The sequence below is a fragment of the Schistocerca cancellata genome, chromosome 2, assembly GCF_023864275.1.
Source record: "Schistocerca cancellata isolate TAMUIC-IGC-003103 chromosome 2, iqSchCanc2.1, whole genome shotgun sequence".
Lineage (NCBI taxonomy): Eukaryota > Metazoa > Arthropoda > Insecta > Orthoptera > Acrididae > Schistocerca > Schistocerca cancellata.
Window position 1 is genome coordinate 482,944,618 of NC_064627.1, and position 18,344 is coordinate 482,962,961.

The 18,344-nt window shown below is 43.9% G+C and overlaps 1 protein-coding gene and 1 non-coding gene across 2 annotated transcripts in view; one reads left to right on the plus strand and one right to left on the minus strand.

Moving 5' to 3' along the window:
- Positions 1-18,344, minus strand: part of LOC126162009 (nephrin) — a 189,326-nt gene that overhangs the window by 114,141 nt on the left and 56,841 nt on the right. The window lies entirely within an intron of this gene.
- Positions 11,670-11,744, plus strand: Trnat-ugu (transfer RNA threonine (anticodon UGU)). Its single transcript has one exon. It is a non-coding gene; the product is annotated as a tRNA-Thr (tRNA).

An 18,344-nucleotide genomic window follows, 5' to 3' on the forward strand; every position in this document is an offset into this window, starting at 1 on the left:
TTCATGAGTGTACCGTGAATATCGGGAATTTGGTAAACTATCGTATCCCGGCCGGAGAAAGATCCTGCAAGGACGGGACCAACAACGACTGAAGAGAATCGTTCAATGTGACAGAAGTGTAACCCTTCCACATATTGCTGCAGATTTCAATGTTGGGCCATCAAAAAGTGTCAGCGTGCGAACTATTCAACGAAACATCATCGATATGGCTTTCGGAGCCGAAGTGCCCACTCGTGTACCCTTGATGAATGCACGACACGCAGCTTTACGCTTCGCCGGGCCCGTCAACACCGACATTGGACTATTGATGACTGGAAACATGTTGCCTGGTCGGACGAATCTCGTTTAAAATTGTATCGAACGGATGGACGTGTACATGTGTGGAGACAACCTCATGAATCTATGGATCTTGCAGGGAACTGTTCAAGCTGGTGGAGGCTCTGTAATGATTTGGGCCGTTTGCAGTTGGATTGACATAGAACCCTGATACGTCTAGATACGATTCCTTGACGTACAAACATCCTGTCTGATCACCTGCATCAATTCATGTCCACTGTGCATTCCGACGGACTTGGGCAATTCTAGTAGGACAATGCGATACTGCATGTAGCAACAGAGTGGCTCCAGGAACATTCTTCTGAGTTTAAACACTTCCGCTGGCCATCAAACTCCCTAGACATGCAAATATCCGGGATGCCTTGCAACGTGCTGTTCAGAATACATCTCAGCTCCCGTATTCTTACGGATTTATGGACAGCCCTGCAGGATTCGTGGTGTCAGTTCACTAACAGCACTACTTTAGACATTAGTCAAGTCCATGTCACGTCGTGTTGCGGGAAGTGGTCCTACACGATGTTAGGTGGGTGTACCAGTTTCTTTGGCTCTTCAGGGTACTTAATGACATCAGGTCTCTCCTCAGTCCTTCCAGTCGGCTATATTTTCTCATTAAAGCATTGTAGTTGCTGCCATTCACATAACAGCACACGGCGTCTCTTGATAGGGGGAGATTAGTGTTTAACGTCCCGTCGACAACGAGGTCATTAGGGACGGGTCACAAGAGCACAAGACGGATTAGGGAAGGACGAAGGAGGAAATCAGCCGTGCCCTTTCAAAGGAACCATCCCGGCATGTGCATGGCCGGAAACGGGTCTCACGTTAAGGCCTGTCAAATGACAGCGTGGGTGTCATACCGTCATACAAACGGTGTACTAAGCCAGATTTCCACCTGGTGGCCACAACTGGAACTGATTTGTTTTCCAGCGTTAATCGGTTTCGCTTTAACGTATTAGCACACCTACCAAGTTTCGCTGCCACACGATAGTCACACCCCATACTGGACCTCGTGAATAGGTGCACTTTAATTATAACCACCCGGTATGATATGGAAGAGGATGGTAAGAAATGTGCTTTGACATCAGGGAAAACTGCCACGGGACTAGAGGGACCTATATAGAGGAAAAGCTGTAGGGGAATGCGGAGATTAGAAACAATTAATTTAGTGCGGCCCAATGGCCTGGTGCAAGTCTTTCAGTTCGACACCACTTCGGCGATTTGCGTGTCGCTAACCTACTACAGTAATTTTACTGGGGAAATAGGAGCTACAGTTTAATGTGGAATCCGAACCACCTCTCCTGGCGACTCGTCACAGCACTAATAGGTGAAGCCTAGATTAAGGGTAGAGTGAAAATTTCCGCAGCCAACTGGGCTTCGACATCGCGACCTCCCGGTTTCTAGGTGCGGGTTTTACAGTTAGAACACCAAGTCCGACAAAGAATAGAGTATATACGAGAAATAATTGAGTACGCTGGGTGTAAATGGTATTCTGAGATGGAGAGATTTACGCGGGAATAGTAGTTAGTGGAAAATAACACTACTTAAATGGACTGGCCTGCCCAGAACCCGACCAGGACATCTTTGGGATGAGTTAGAACGTCGGGACGAGTCTCATATTAGTGTCCACTAACTAATAGGTACCCAGATACTTTTGGTTGTATACTGAATCATCTGTGTGTACTTGTTTTGGCCGTTATATGAATACTCTTTCAAACCAAACTGAGGAATATGTGAATGATGAATTAAAAAAACAAGTATAGTGATACATCTACAAGAAGGCATAATGCTTCATACAAAGGTACTCAGAGAGAGTCATTACGATTCGAAATGTGCTTTTCTTTGATTTATGAAATTTAAATTTCTTTTTGTTTCGTTGAAACAGCTTTTATGCAGAATTGAAATTGTTACACGAAAACTATTTTGGAAAAAAGGTTACGTGTCAGTACTGCGTTTGTAAATGGAAAGATCTGGTAAAGACTTTTGATCCAAAGATTGTGAGTTTGATCCTCGAACAGTCTGTCACTTATCATTTCTTTCATTTTTTGGAATGTTTCTTAAAGTGAAAAAGGTCGAAACACGCCATGATTCGGGGTTCAAGTTCGACTTGCGCAGTCAGTTCAACTGTCGGAGGGAAACAAGGGCTACCACAGTCGGACTGTTCCTTAGTAAAGCACTCCGTTGCTCGATCCAACCTTTGGGTTGATGACAGCTTTACTTACTTATTCAGCAGAAATGCACAAGAAAAATTACAAGAAACATACAAGGGCTTTCAAAGGAAGGAAGAAACAGATAAAAAAATCATTACGATTAAATCTGATTATTGTTTTATGGAAGATATATTGTTTGTTTGTTCACAGCAAGACGGCTGAATATCAAAGTAATCTCGGTGTATAGTTTCACTGATGTTTGTTTCTACACTTTTATTTATTGTATGATTATTATTAAGGAATGAATTTTGTAGTACAAATAAATAAATAATGCCCATTTAATGGTTTTTCTTTTGTAAATATGCTTGATTATATTTCTCCTTACTGGCAACAAACAAACAGTCTGATACTAGAGCATGCTTCATCATAGTAAACATTGTCCCCTCCCATGGGTGTTACCACCATTAACCTGACAATCATGTTGAGTGCCTACAGCGGTGGCCTCTCCACGGGGCTCTACTAATTAATCGTTACCATTGCTGGAACGGTGTCGATGCACACAGCATCATCACTGCGCCCCTGAGCGGCTTCTTATTTTTAAGCCCGGCGAACAGAAACCTCCGTTCACATCATTGACGTCTCACCCTAGTTCTTCGAATAGTCTTCTATCCAAAATTAGCGTTACTTGGCCTGGCTAAATTTCTCCATATTTGTTAGTGAATTCATTCATTGCTATTATGTATCGGGTCGACTGGCTAATGTACTGAAGTTTCAAATAGTTTTAATGTCTTCGTCCCAACTCTAGCTTGAGTTACATTATGTAATTATATGATTTTCGTAAGTTTATCCAGGGCATCAGAAGGCGACCATATGAAAACTGCAAGACATGCAGAAAATAGACACGCGTCAGGGATAGAGAATCTCTCCAAGTCTTTAAGACTTTAACCCACATTTCAGTTGATCGTTATGCGCATCGTTTGTGACGTACCAAACGTCAGTACTTGCATACAGTTCATTGAATACCCCTATATACATGTTCGGTGTCTGTTCTGAACACCACAAATCTGTATAGTACGACTGCCTTGATAACTCTAGTAGGGATTCACAACAGGTCCGTGCCTCTTGCAGGAATAAAGGACGCGCAGCGGGTAAGTAAGTGAATGGACAGTGGGCACTACCAGCTGTGAGAAGTTGACAATGCCATTCGGATTAAAACCGTACCCGCATGTCCGAAGCGGTTAAGGCAAGCGCTCTCGTCAAGCGGGAGATCCAGGTTCGAGTTCCGGCCCGGCACAAATTTTCAACTTTCACCATCGAATTATTTCGACGCCTGATTGCGGCTTTGAAATTCAATGAAGTCTGACATTAACTGCCTGAGAAGCTGTGACAGCAGACTGCTTTGGCTATCTGTTCACCGGGTTGCCTGTATACACACGCGAAGTAATTCATTGCGACAATACGGAGTGGGTGACTAGTCTGCTTGTTCTAACATGCCTGTCCACGGTGCGTATTATGAATAAAAAGTTGGAGAGATGCTCAGTCCATTAATACCTGTTATCTTTGTGTATTTTTTTAAAATTTCTGCGTTGTTGTCTTCTGTAACCCCGGATGTACTTGTGAATAATGCTGAATGTGTTATACACACGCAGCTAGTTGGTGCAGTGATTAACATAATACGTGAATCGTTTTCGGAAGGACCAGAATTAAATCTTCGTCTGGTCATCCGCTTCAGGTTTACCTAGAAAACAAATCTTCAGAACAGTTCCCTTATTAAGGTCACGGACGATTTCCCTCCAGACGGTATGGCATTATTGGTCGGGAGACCCGTCATATCCATCTGAGATTTCTACGTTCTTAATTACTTTTATGTCAACTCTTTTTGCTTCTGTAGTAACTGCTTAGTAAAAGGTGTCTCAGTGCATGAAAACATTATTATTACTATTGAATACAGAACATAAATACCGACACTGGCGTAGAAAAGCAGATCGTTCCTCTCAAAAAACAGTCTACTATTGTTGAAGACGTTGTAATCCATGTGTGTTATAAAATCCAATTTTATGTGATTTAAAGGCAGGGAATTCGCGCTACGTATGTTAGCAGAAAAATGTTTCCAAAACTGTTATTTATATTAAGACTGAGAGAATAAAATATTAAAATTCAAGCAACTTCCCGTTCACTTCTGGATTTTGTACAATAATTACAGAATGTGTCAGACTGTCTTTAATGGAAAGGTGTTATACCCAAATTTATCACTTAAATATAGAATTAATACCTATTAGCACACAAGGAAACAGAATATTCACACCTGTAACAAAATGCGGATCTGCAACAAAAGGAAAAGCGTGCAGTTACTAAATACTGTTGCTATCTGAAATATATTACTCTGTTCACAACGCAGATCATTATTATTCTGAGAGTGTGAATAATGTTGAATATCTATATAATACGAAATTTTCGCGTGAGCCGGAAAAGTGATAACACACAGTTGTGTTTCTAAAAGCAACAGAAAGGCGAAAGGCTTGACTGGATAACGGGGGACGGTAAGGAGGGGTGGAGGGGGGGGGGGCGGCTCGTTTAAATAACCTACTTTTCGTATGGCATATTAGCTTACAAGAAATTCTAGGTACTGTTACTTATACCTGATCGCATGTAAGTAAGACCAAAACGAACTTAGAATGGAAGATGGCTTCATGATAAACAGAATACAGACAGGCGTGATGAAGAGTTATGGGAAGCAGAATAAACGACTTAACACGGCCCATGTTGGACATCAACTTGTAATACCCACTCGCAGACGGAAGGTGGCAGCACTAGCAGTGGAGGGTATATTTAGAGTCCGGAGGACGCGAAAGACAGCGCCGTCGTTGTCATAATGCGGAAACGGTGCGACTTACTTGACGAACAAAACGGCTTGATCATTGGCTTTAGGGCCAAGGATACAAGCATTTCCCAAATGGCTAAGTTTGTAAACTGTTCGTTTGCCGCCGTGGTAAAAGTATACCGTGCATGAGAAAATGGCGCAATCCAAAACGGGCGCCGAGACGGCTGTGTGTTGCACCACGGCCCGTAAATGACAGGGATGCCGGCCGCGGTGGTCTAGCGGTTCTGGCGCTGCAGTCCGGAACAGCGGGACTGCTACGGTCGCAGGTTCGAATCCTGCCTCGGGCATGGGTGTGTGTGATGTCCTTAGGTTAGTTTAAGTAGTTCTAAGTTCTAGGGGACTTATGACCTAAGCCGTTGAGTCCCATAGTGCTCAGAGCCATTTTAAATGACAGGGATGAAGGACAGCTGCGGAGAGGTGCATGGTCGAACAGATGTGCAACCGTTGCGTAACTGTCCGCCCATATGAACCAAGAGGCTACCAATAGCGTCTCCTCACTGACAGTTCAGCAAACGCTGCAGCGTTTGTGTCCCCGAAGCAGGCGACTGGTCCATGCACCCATGCTGACTGCTCATCATACGCGACGAAGACTGGAATTTGCGCGCCAGTACCGCAGCTCAACGTCCACTGAGTGAGCGACATGTGGGCTTTTCAGTTGAATCACGTTCTAAGCTCCATCAGCGTAAAACGTCTGGAAGTAAACACTTTGCTACAATAGTCGGAGGGATCCAAGCCAGAGGAGGGAGCGTTATTGTTTGGGGCATGTTTCCGTGGCGTTCTCTAGGTGATCTGGTCATTCTGCAACGCACACTTTATAAACACAAGTACGTATCTATTCTTGGGGACCATGTCTACCCCTACACGCTGTTCATTTTCTCTCGACAAGTAGGCATCTACCAGCAGGACAATGCAACATGTCATACAGCTCTCAGTGTACGCGTGTTGTTCGAAGAGCACCAGGATGAACTTACCAAATTCAGCAAGCCAAAAACTTGCCGGATTTAAACCCAATCGAGAATCTGTGGAAGCATCTCAATGGGGCTGTTCACGCCGTGGATCCTCATCCGAGAAATCTAGCGCAGCTGGCCACGGAACTGGAGTCGCCATGACTCAACCTTGTTTTTGGTACCTTACAGAATCTCTCTTCCAGCACATCTAGCAGCGGTCCGCACTGCAAAAGGCAGCTAGTCTGGCTTTTGATAGGTGGTCAGTTAATGTGACTGGACAGCGTACGATATGGCCGAAATAAGAAAGATATCAGAAATAGGTTGGCGCGGGAGAAGAAGGATTTTTTTAGTAGAAGAGCTGTACTGATATCAGATATTGGTAAGGATGTGACAAAGAGATTCTGAAAAAAATATGAAAAAGAATAGGGGGCGTTGCAAGTATATGGGAGACACTTACCAGAAGAAGGGACAGGTTAGTGGGACATATTCTTCGACATCCAGGTATAGTTAACCTGATGCTGGATGGTCATAAGAGTGGGAAAACAGTAGAAGGTGATCAAAACTAGAAAATAAAAAGCAGTTTGTAGGAGACATTTGGTGAAATAGCTGCGAAGAGGTTAAAAGATTGGTCCCACGTAGCAGAAGATGGTATAGACGATCAAACCAGTCGTAAGGTTGGCGAAAAAACCAACTGCATCAGCAGTGTTTGAAATTAATGTAGCAGATGTGCTTGCCACAGTTCAAAGGATCTGTAGAAAATTGCTCAACCGCTAAGCAGCAGTACAGAGGTAACCCGAGAGCCACAACCGCATGCACTTGGCGTTCATGTAACTGGCGCCGGAGGGGAGCGCTGAAGTTGGTGGTACGTCAGCGTCACGCCGCCGAAGCTGCGAGCTGGAAGCTGGCGCCAAGTTGTGCCAGCAGGCCGCTGTCCTCCTCAGTGCTGCATGGCGCCCTTCCTTCCCCCCCCCCCCCCCCTGCCTCCCCTCCCCACAATATTCCAGGAGGTGCCCCACACAAGAACCACGAGACAGTCTCCCGCAAATGTTTGTCCAGCCCCACGCTGGCTACAGAATACATCCATCCTCAGCCAGCAATTCTCTGATTCAATACGTTCGGTTTCATCAAGTGAATATACGAGAGGCGTTCAATAAATAATGCTACACATTTTTTCTCGACGAATTTCGGTTGAAAAAATGTGGAATTTGCTGTGTTACGTCGTTGAATATTCCTGCTTCAGTCCCTATAGTTGAATGAACTTCCGAAAGATGGCGGCGCTTTACGTAGCCTTTACAACGCCGTCTGTAGCGAACGTGCGTTCCAAGCAGAGAGATGTCACTGAGTTTCTTTTGGTGGGAAACCAGAGCATCGCGGATATTCATAGGCCATTGAAAAATATCTACGGAGTCATGGCAGTGAACAAAAGCACGGTGAGTCGTTTGGCGAGGCATCTGCTATCATTGCAACCCTGTCCGATCTCTGACATGCTAGTCCGTCGCACACAGCTGTGTCCTGCAACGTTGGAACGTGCGGACACTCTCATTCGAAGTGACCGACGGATTACAGTCGAACACCTAGCTGCACAACTGGAAGTCTCTGTTGGTAGTATTGATACCCTATTCTACCAGCTGGGGGTACTCAAAGATGTGTGCGCGCTGGGTTCCTTGCCATCTAACGGAAGACCATGCAAAGCCACGAAGAATTATCTGTGTGGAATTGATTGCGAGTTACGTGGTCGATCTTGACGTTTTCTGTCGAACATCGTCACAGGCAAAGAAACGTGGGTTCATCACTTCGAACCAGAAATAAAACGGCAATCCATGGAGTAGCCCCACACCACCTCTCTTCCGAAGAAAAAGTTCAAAGCCGCACTCTCCGCCGATAATGTCATGGCAGCGGTCTTCCGGGAATCTGAAGTAGTTGTTCTGTTCGATGTTCTCTCTCATGGTACAACGATCAACTCTGAAGTGGATTAAGTTACCCTCAGGAAATTGAAGAAAAGACTTTAGCGTGTTCGTCGTCACAAAAATGCAAACAAGCTTCTACTTCTGTGTAACAACGCAAAGCGTCACACAAATCTGTACAACCCAGAGCTGCTCACAAAACTCCATAGCAGCGTTCTTTCTCATCCACCCTACACGCCGGATCTCGCATCTTCCGACTTCAATCTGTTTGCTAGAATAAAGGATGCACTCCGTAGGAAGCAGTAAGCGGATGATGAGGAGGTTATTGATGCAGCAAGACGTTGGCTCCGTTGTCGCTCAGTGGAGTGGTACCATATGGGCATCCAGGCCCTCCCAACAAAGTGACGCAAGGCTATTGTACTGCATGGAGACTATGTTGAAAAACAGGATTTTGTAGCCAAAAGAGTAGGGAATAATATGGTGTACTGGAATGCTGAATAGAACCGACCTGCTATCAGAAAAAAAAGGTGTTGCCTTACTTACTGGACGCTCCTCGTACGTTTTATGCCTGCCTCAGAGAAACTGCGTGCAATGTGATCATCAAAGAGTTTAATGTACAGTTCACAATCCCCATCTTCACTTCTTATAAACGTTCAGCAATTTCAAGCTGCTTCTGAATCCTAATTTTTCCTTCCAAATACAACTTAAGCAAGGAGCTTTCACGCTGTTATGAGTAGCAAAAGCGGAGAAAATATTATCTGAAACCGAATAGAGTAAAACAAATTGAATAAACTGAATTAGGAAAAACTTATTCTGGAGCATGTTATACAACACAGTGATCTGGAAAGGATTACTATCGGCATTCATATACTCGTTTACCTCATTTTCTACTAAAAACAACTATCATAGTAGATGCTGCAAAGGGATTACAACACGCCTTCTTGCTGTTTCACCCTTCTGGCTCTAGTGAGGCTTCTTCTCCGAGAAAACTTAACAAGCGAGAACAAAGTCATATTTGAAGTAAAATTATAAATCTGGAGACTACGAGAAACACTTCGAGCTCGAGAACACCCATCTCTGCAAAGGTAAAGTCATGAAATCTATGAAAGTTTCAGGTAGTACTTCTATCTTGCGAGCCGTGACATCAGTATTGACCAAAAATGCTTCAAGTGAACTACAATTAACAGAAACATCCAACGAGGCCTCCGCTTGAGGTAGGAAACTATCTCCTTCCCTCGCAATGCGCAGGTGCCCCTTTCACGAGCAATTACCCATGAGTACTAAAAACCATGCCCCGAACCGAGTCTCGGATCTATATTCGACATTTGATACCCTGACTGCGCTTACCAACTGAGCTGTCCGGATACCATTGGATTATCTCTGGCACTGACTGCTTTCCATTCAAAATCCCAGAAAAGCTTTCCAACGACGCTGCAGTATTGGAGCTTCAGGATTGAAAATGGAACGAAAAATCTTTCAAATTTTGAATAGTACGGTACAGGATAATTAGTGACAAGTTAAAGCTGTGTTCCGGAGAGGGACACGAATCCGAGTGACTACTTTTCATTGGCAGCGATTTTATAAGTAGTTACGCTCAACACGTCTGGTGTACTTGTTGGAAATTATGACTTACCGCTGCCTCCGTTCCGTCCTTTCCAAACACCACTCCACTATACAGTGAAGCATGAGGTAACATTTGTCGAGAGAGCTAGTTCAACAGTCAAGATCAAGCTCTTATCCGGGAGTAGTGGCATTCAAATCAGTAGCCATCTAGATTTGCGTTTCCCAATCGCACAGCGGCAGGTCTGCACGAAAGAGAGACAATGTGCTCTCTTCTGACAATGCGGCACTCTTGCTGCGCAATGAACTTAGCATGTGACGACACATGTAATTTACTTTTCAAAGTCCTGTCGTCAAATTAGTGACGCTACGCACATGTTTTATTATGTTAGCCTTACAGCGGACCAAGCGCAGGTACGGAACGTGGCAGACTTGGCTTCCTCGGCAGGATACTTGGAAAATGCAGTTAGTATAAGAAAGGGGCTGCTTACAAATCACTTATGCGTCCCATGTTAGAATATTGCTCAAGTGTGTGGGACCAGTAACATATAGCATTAACAAGGGATACTGAACTTAGAAATAAGGGCAGTACAATTGGTTACAGGTTTGTTTGAATCCTGGGAGAGTGTCACAATAAATCTGAATTGGTAGAGTCTTCAGGATAAACGCATCTCTCTAAATCCTGTGTATAATGTTTCGAGAACAAGTATCCGTCGCTGCAAGGACCGTAAGGCAAAATTAAACTAATTGTAGTACACGCAGTGGCATTAAAGCATTCATCCTTCCTTTGCTTCACATGTGACTGGAACGGGAAGAAACCCTAACATATGATAATACGCTGTGACACGAACCTCACAGTAGTTTGCAATATTCAGGGTGTTAGTAGTATAAGTGAAGGTATTGTGTTCATTAGTACTTTAATACGTACCAATAGTGCGCTAATGTATTTTTTTTCTTTGTGTAACAGGCTTCCTGCAAACACGTCATGTAATTTTTTAATGCCGCGCGGTTTGAGGCGTCACGTCACGGATTGAGCGGCCCCTCCCGCCGGAGGTTCGAGTCCTCCCTCTGGCATGGGTATTCGTGTTGTTCTAAGCATAAGTTAGTTTAAGTAGAGTGTAAGTCTAGGGACCGATGACCTCAAAAGTTTGGTCCTTAGGAATTCACACACATTTGAACATTTTAATTTTCTGACTGAAGTTTTCTGCACGGTCGTAACTGCACCACTAGCGACGAGAACATGGCAAGTGCCATATGCCCCATTTCCCAGAAATTTTGATCAGTGGAAGATGGTTCAAAATAAGTGAACACGTATCTTGGCATATCAGTTGGTACTCGACCGTTTCTGAGAAAACGGTTGTGACCGTTTCCAAGGTACTGTATGTGCCTTTTAGAGCACAGCGAAATCAAATAGAGGAGCGGCACAGCGGCTAATGTCGCAGCTTCACACTTTCGGGGTCCATCTTCGAAACCAGATAACTGTTTTATTTTTTTATGTTTTATGTTTATCTACTCGTGTTCCATAGATGATTACTACACGAACATGTAAAACAATATATAAGTGCATCAAATCTTCCTGAGGAACAAACATAAGAATAAATATAAGAATTAATATATGGACAGTTGTAAGAATAAAATATAAGAGTATACGAATATAAAAAGACAGGAACCACTGAAAATATGCAGCTTTACTAGAATGAAATGATAATTAAATGGACACCCTAGCTCCAAAAAGGCATTGATATACTTCGTTAGTGACATGTTGAAAATGTGTGCCCCGACCGGGACTCTAACCCGGGATCTCCTGCTTACATGGCAGACGCTCTATCCATCCGAGCCACCGAGGGCACAGAGGATAGTGCAAGGAATAAGTCCCTGCAGGCTCACTAACCTCTGTGCCCTCGGTGGCTCAGATGGATAGAGCGTGTGCCATGTAAGCAGGAGATCCCGGGTTCGAGTCCCGGTCGGGGCACACATTTTCAACAAGTCCCCAACGAAGTATATAAACGTCTGTTTGCAGCTAGGATGTCCATTTAATAATCATTTCACCCTAACTTGATAACAAACATTCTTGTATTAACCTACTGGCATGGGGACATAAATGAAAAAAAATGAAGTAAAAAAAGAACAATAATTAGGTTTCCAATACAGAGCGCAAAAGCGCGGGGATGCGACACTGGCCAGAGTGCCGCCTCTTTGGCTGAACTGATGAGGCCACAAAAGGCACCTAAATTAACATAATACTTTGACGGTCGTTTACTCAGAAACGGTCGACTATCAGTGGATAAGCCGGGACATGCGTTCCGCGGGCGACGTTTCAGGGGAATCGCGTTATGGCACTTACTGTGTTCTCCTCATAAGTGGACTACGCCTGTCTGTGAGACTAACCGGTTTGCGTCCACGTGTCCACAGTTCAACACCTGACCTGCTGCCCAGGGCTTGCTCTTGCCACTTCATAGTGGAGTTGATAATCAACCCAAAAGCATATTACTCCTAATAGATATAATTATCAGTTTGCAAATGAAGTAAATACTCATGTAACGTTGTTCAGTACACTGTTCTCAGCCACCAATACAAATATCTGCAATTATACACCTAACACCCAGTATGCAGATGTTCCCAGGACGCCCTTGCCCTCGCGGGTTTCACGCCCAGTGGGGGCGGTGGTGGTATAGAGGTGGGGGCAGGGAAGTCTGCGACAGCGAGCTGCCGGACACGGCGCCCTAAGTCCCGGGACTAGTTCCATCGCGGTTAAGGCGAGAACTCGGAGATCCGTAATGCAGCCGGACTAGCGCGACCCCAATCCGGCTGATCCCCTTAGCACTTCGGCTGCTCCTCGGCCGCGTGCTGCAAAATAGGGGGCGCAAGGCTTCAGACGCGCCGAGTCTTTCATCACTAACGACCAAGTACAGATTTCAAATTGACGCACCAGTCCCAGACAAGGTACACAGTTTGCTAATTGCACAAATCCTTCCAGAGACCTGCCTCTTGTGTGCTGAAGGACACCCATCGCAAGATTGGCACACACCTGAGGCAGGAAACTGCGAATATCCGCAAATGCTGCAAGAGCTCATCTGTCACTCATCTGCCGGGGCATCTGAAGTCTACTCTATTTTCGAAACTTGTACGACGACGAATGCGTGAAACATTTTCTGTCCCCTCGTGAGCTGGGCGGCGATTATTTTCTTGTCTCTCATCCCGCAATAGACCGTTATGTGTTCCGTAGATCTCACCAAGGAGAAGGACCTCAGCGATGTGGAACGAGATAAGTCATACGTTAAAGAAAGGGAAGCACCTGCACCTTGCATTAACTACAAAATACCACTACACTGCTCAACACTATTTGTGCATATGCTAGATAAATACAACCAAGTAAACTGGAAAAAGAGTCCGTTTACAGTATGCAACTTTTTTTGGTGTGTAACTTTTCAATAAACACTACTACTTGTAATTTAGTTAATGGGAATTGTCGATTCTTGAATCTAGATAGATAATTCGTAGAGCTGCCTAAAAAGGATTGTCTTTCATTTTCATTTGAACTGGTAGGGGCTGCCATTTTCTTTATTTGTGTTATCGGCCTGTCGTATCGAATACACTTGCACTATAGCACGTAGCTCCAATCCCTGTCTTAAACTCGGAGGCAAAGTGTAAATGAAACTCTTTTAGCATTTATATTGAGATCACAGATCAGCACAAATCTTAAAACAAACAAACACAGCTAATGTTTCGCAGAAATGCGATGAACCATCTGTCGCCACGACAGTGGATGAAATTAATCTCTTAATTTTAATGTAACTGTAACATGATAATCACTAACACTTTCGATTTGCGTTGGCTACAACCAACCTGGCTGCCGTCGTTTCCCAGTTTACATCATACATCGTATGTCTTACACACACACACACACACACACACACACACACACACACACACATTCACCTAAAACTTGCACCGCATATATTGCGGAAGTGGAAAATACTATTGATGTGCGGTGAATGGTTGGTAGTCAGGAGCTCGTATTGTTGGCCAATCAACAGACAGTAACAATACTTAGAAAGTGAACTCTTTATGCAGTCATACGCCTTTTTAGATGGAACAATGCCTATACACAAACAAATTAAAAAACAGGGTAAATTTGAATGTCAGTGGCGTTTGTTGGAGGATTATAGTGCCAGTTGTTTACGAGAAATCGTATTTTGAAAATTTCCAACACAGACGATTGTACAATACACTAAACAACAACACAAGTGCGTACACTAGTTATGTAGATTCTGACAAGCAATGAGACAATTGGCCACCACAGGTTGTGTTCAAAATGATCACCTGCAGCAGCAATACAAAATACTGGTATGAAACGACTGCTGCCCACGTGCTAGCGTTTCAGGAATTGTCCGAACAGGCTGCAGTAATACGTTGTTGCATATCATCGGATTTAGTTGTTACGTCCTTGTAGACTGCGTCTTATAGCTTTTCCCACAGAAAAAAGTCTACGTGCGTCAAAAGTACAGGCGTCTACTCCAGCCCAACGATTTGGAAAGAATTCGCGAAGACATGATGTAGTGTTTCTTGCACGATGGACTGGACAGCCATCATGTTGGTACCATATATTCGTCTTAGTATGCCGAGGAGCATCTTCTAGCATCCGTGGAAGATGTTCTGTTACGAGGCTGCTATACTTGGACGCGTTCAGAGTTCTTTCTATGAAAAACGGGCCTGGAGCTTACGGTTTATTATCCCACACCAAATGTTTACACTCGATGGATGCTGACGTAATTTATGACACTGTTTTTTTATTTTTAAATTCTGGCGATAATTATATGAAATACTGAAAATGAAATTTTTGTTGCCCCTAGAAGCCGTTAGATCGGCAGCCTGCAACTGGATCCGTGTACCACAAACCGTGAAAAGGGGGCAGCTGTTCAGTAATAGATTCTATTATAATTTTGAAAGAGCGACTAATTTTCCTGCCGCATGGCGCAAAAGGTGCCAGACTAGGCTTAGGGATTTGCGACGAGTACTTACAACAATTAACAACAACAACAACAACAACAAAAAGACTTAGCAGCACTTTGGCGGCAGGCAGAGCATGATAATGAGCTTGTTTACGCGTCAAGGCGGGACGAAGCAAGTTGCCAGCGAGCTCCGACGTTCCTCCCTGTTTTGATGCCGTCGGCTTTCCAACGGCTGGCCTAAGCTAGCTAAGCGCATGACGGCCGTCCACGTTAAGCGGCTTGACACTTAAGTTCAATTTTCTGTGTTGCAGAATACAAGCTTGAATCTCTGTGGAGAAATTACTTGAGATGTCGCGCGCTGAAGCGGGACTAGGCGAGAGAGACAACTGTTAAAATCAGTGATGTTTGTAGACCAAGCTTCGATCTCGTCACGACAGTCTGTACGGAATGTATTCACTGGACGCAGAGAGCGACATGCTGTTGGCCGTAATGAATATTTCTTCTCTGAGGCTGATAAAACGGTCGATAGGACATTCTGCTTCAACAATGTGTCTTATAGATACAGAGGTACTCGACGCAGGCCTTGTATTTGAAACATGACGACCTATGAATGAATAGAAACAAGAAAGATACGGCATGGCGTGCCGGAAAAACATGTAATATATTAATTTTTGGTATAGAGACAGATACGTAATTTTTCAATTTTGTTGTTGTAAATATGCACAACAAATTAAATGCAGTGCCGATAAAAGTGTAGCATCGGTGACAGTATTCATTGCAAAGTCTTACAACGTTTGAGGAAATATAATGTCCCGACACTGTTTGAAGAACCAGCAGTAATGGCTTCTGTTCCGTTGCATCACATCTATTACGCCACGTGACAGCTTTGGGCAGTTACATTATAGGAAAGAGGGCTACTTACATCAATAAAAATAGAACAGAAAACCAACCAATTCACTAAGCGTTGCTCTAGAATAATTTCTGGGTGGTGTGAGAAAGAGTCAATAGTATCAGATCAGTTTCTTGCATTATGCCAAAAGTGACTATCGAGATAAAATTAATAACATTGTACATGTAAAGGGAAATGCATATCACTGTTCATATACTGCGCTATGTAACACCTCAGATTTTTCCGTTGTGCTCAGGCACTTTACCGGCCTCATGAACAAAATAATTACCCATTTGCATTTTTATTTCTCACTAGTGACACACTTACACTTCTTTCATTCAAGTTTGTGGCAGATTCAAATCCTTTCACAGTTGGTGACTGTCTCTCTGACATACAGAATTATGCTGTACGTAAGTAACATTATTTGGTTATGTCAATAGCAAAACCCGATTTAGAATTCTTCCTTCACTGGAACACATATAATTTGTTCAACAATAGATGAAAAAAAACAGTTACTGAATGTTTCGTGAATGAAACTGTTAGTGAAGACAAGAAAAAATTACGCATAGAGTAGATTACCTCTGCCACTGGATCTGCGATTGTTTATTACTAGTTTTAAAATGAAAATAAATGTTTTGTTAACATAGAGTGTGACTGTGTATGACTTCATAAACCATATACGAAAGAGAAACACGTGGCACAACTGAACACAGTGTGCAACCATTGTACTACGTGTGATGCGCTGTGCTGGCCGGTGTGGCCGAGCGGTTCTAGGCGCTTCAGTGTGGAACCGCGCGACCTCTACGGTGTGTGTAATGTCCTTAGGTTAGTTAGGTTTAAGTAGTTCTAAGTCTATGGGACTGATGATCTCAGATTTTAAGTTCCATAGTGCTCAGAGCCATTTGAACCATGTTTTTGATGCGCTGTAGACTGTAGCGGCCAACCACCAATACGTATCACATAATTACTTGGGACTGAAAAGATATATTGCTCTCCTCCCAACTTTAAAAACAATTTCGATGTGTTAACTACATGTCATATGCAGCAATGTGTGACCTGACATACACCATATGTAAACTGGCCAGCAACTACATTTTTTGCTGTAAAATTTTCGAAATATGTGGACCGTGTTGTTTAACTTGGAAGTATAAAAGCTACGAACAATAACAAAAAGAGAGCTAGTTCAGTATCAAGTTGTGATGTGAGACTGTAAAGTGCGAAAGCGACCAATATTTTATCGAATAGTTTCCTCAAAACTGAAGGAGAAAGACTGTGTAGTGGAGAACACACACGAATCCAAATACAGTGCTTTTTAATTTTTTAGACGAAAAGAACAATTATACGGAAAAACTAAGAAAAGAGACAGGCGCTAATTTTCTTCATTTACATAAAACAGTTATTTACGGCTGGTCCCGGCGGAGGTTCGAGTCCTCCCTCGGGCATAGGTGTGTGTGTTTGTCCTTAGGATAATTTAGGTTAAGTAGTGTGTAAGCTTAGGGACTCATGACCTTAGCAGTTAGGTCCCACGAGATTTCGTCCACATTGGAACATAAAACAGTTATTTAGAGGCCCTGTTGACTATATCGATATTTAGCTCTCTGCCTTCCACTGTGTAGCTGGCCGCACTGTTACAGGACTTCTTGTCCCGCCGTAATACGTCTTCCGTTGCGAAATCATTTGGTCCCTGTGCCGCCGACTAACCCGCGACGCGACGGCCAGAGTCCAGGCCTTTCATTAGCTGCAGCGGTTCCCGCACGCTCCGGGGCTGCTCTTTTATTAGGTGCCCGCTGCTAGAGACGTCGCTCTGTTTGTAAACACGAGCGATCCCGACGTCGCCACCACCGCTGTTTACTGGTGGTAGCACAGACGCGGCTGCCACAACTAAACGGCACGCGAACATGTTGACACTGCACGGCTCGGTGCCCAAGACCGATGAATTTTCAAATATTCAGCTGACCCTATTAATATTCAAAATTGCATGCACACTCATTTCGATGCAATGAATTACATGAAGCACAGCGATAGGCGGAAAAGGTGCCCTGCCAACACTGGATGTGACGTCGCTTCTCCAATGGCCGATGCTAAATCATTGAAGACGAAACGGGTTAAAGTCAAATATCGACCGAAAGCGAACATGACATCTGTGAATCTGTTTATCTGTGAATATCTGTTTACAGTCTCTCGTCTTTCATTGGTGGAGTAATACCACAACACGTTCTGGTCGTTAACTTTTGTCTCAAACTAGTGGTTAGTTAGGTTTAAGTAGTTCTAAGTTCTAGGGGACTGATGACCTTAGAAGTTAAGTGCCATAGTGCTCAGAGCCATTTAAAAAAACCAGAGGTCCTTCTGCCCAGTTGAACTATTTGTCCTCCTTCACCATCATTTCTCGAAGTCAGTAGCAACATCACTCAAAAATCCTGTATAAAAGGAATGACACGCCATCTTTACTCATTTTCTCAGTGTTACCACGGGTAATGGAAAACGCTGTCGCCGAGTTGCTAAAGCACACGATTATTTTCTGTCGGGTTTAAGGTTCAAATGGTTCAAATGGCTCTGAGCACTATGGGACTCAACATCTTAGGTCATAAGTCCCCTAGAACTTAAACCTAACTAACCTAAGGACATCACACACACCCATGCCCGAGGCAGGATTCGAACCTGCGACCGTAGCAGCCTCACGGTTCCGGACTGCAGCGCCAGAACCGCACGGCCACCGCGGCCGGCTCGGGTT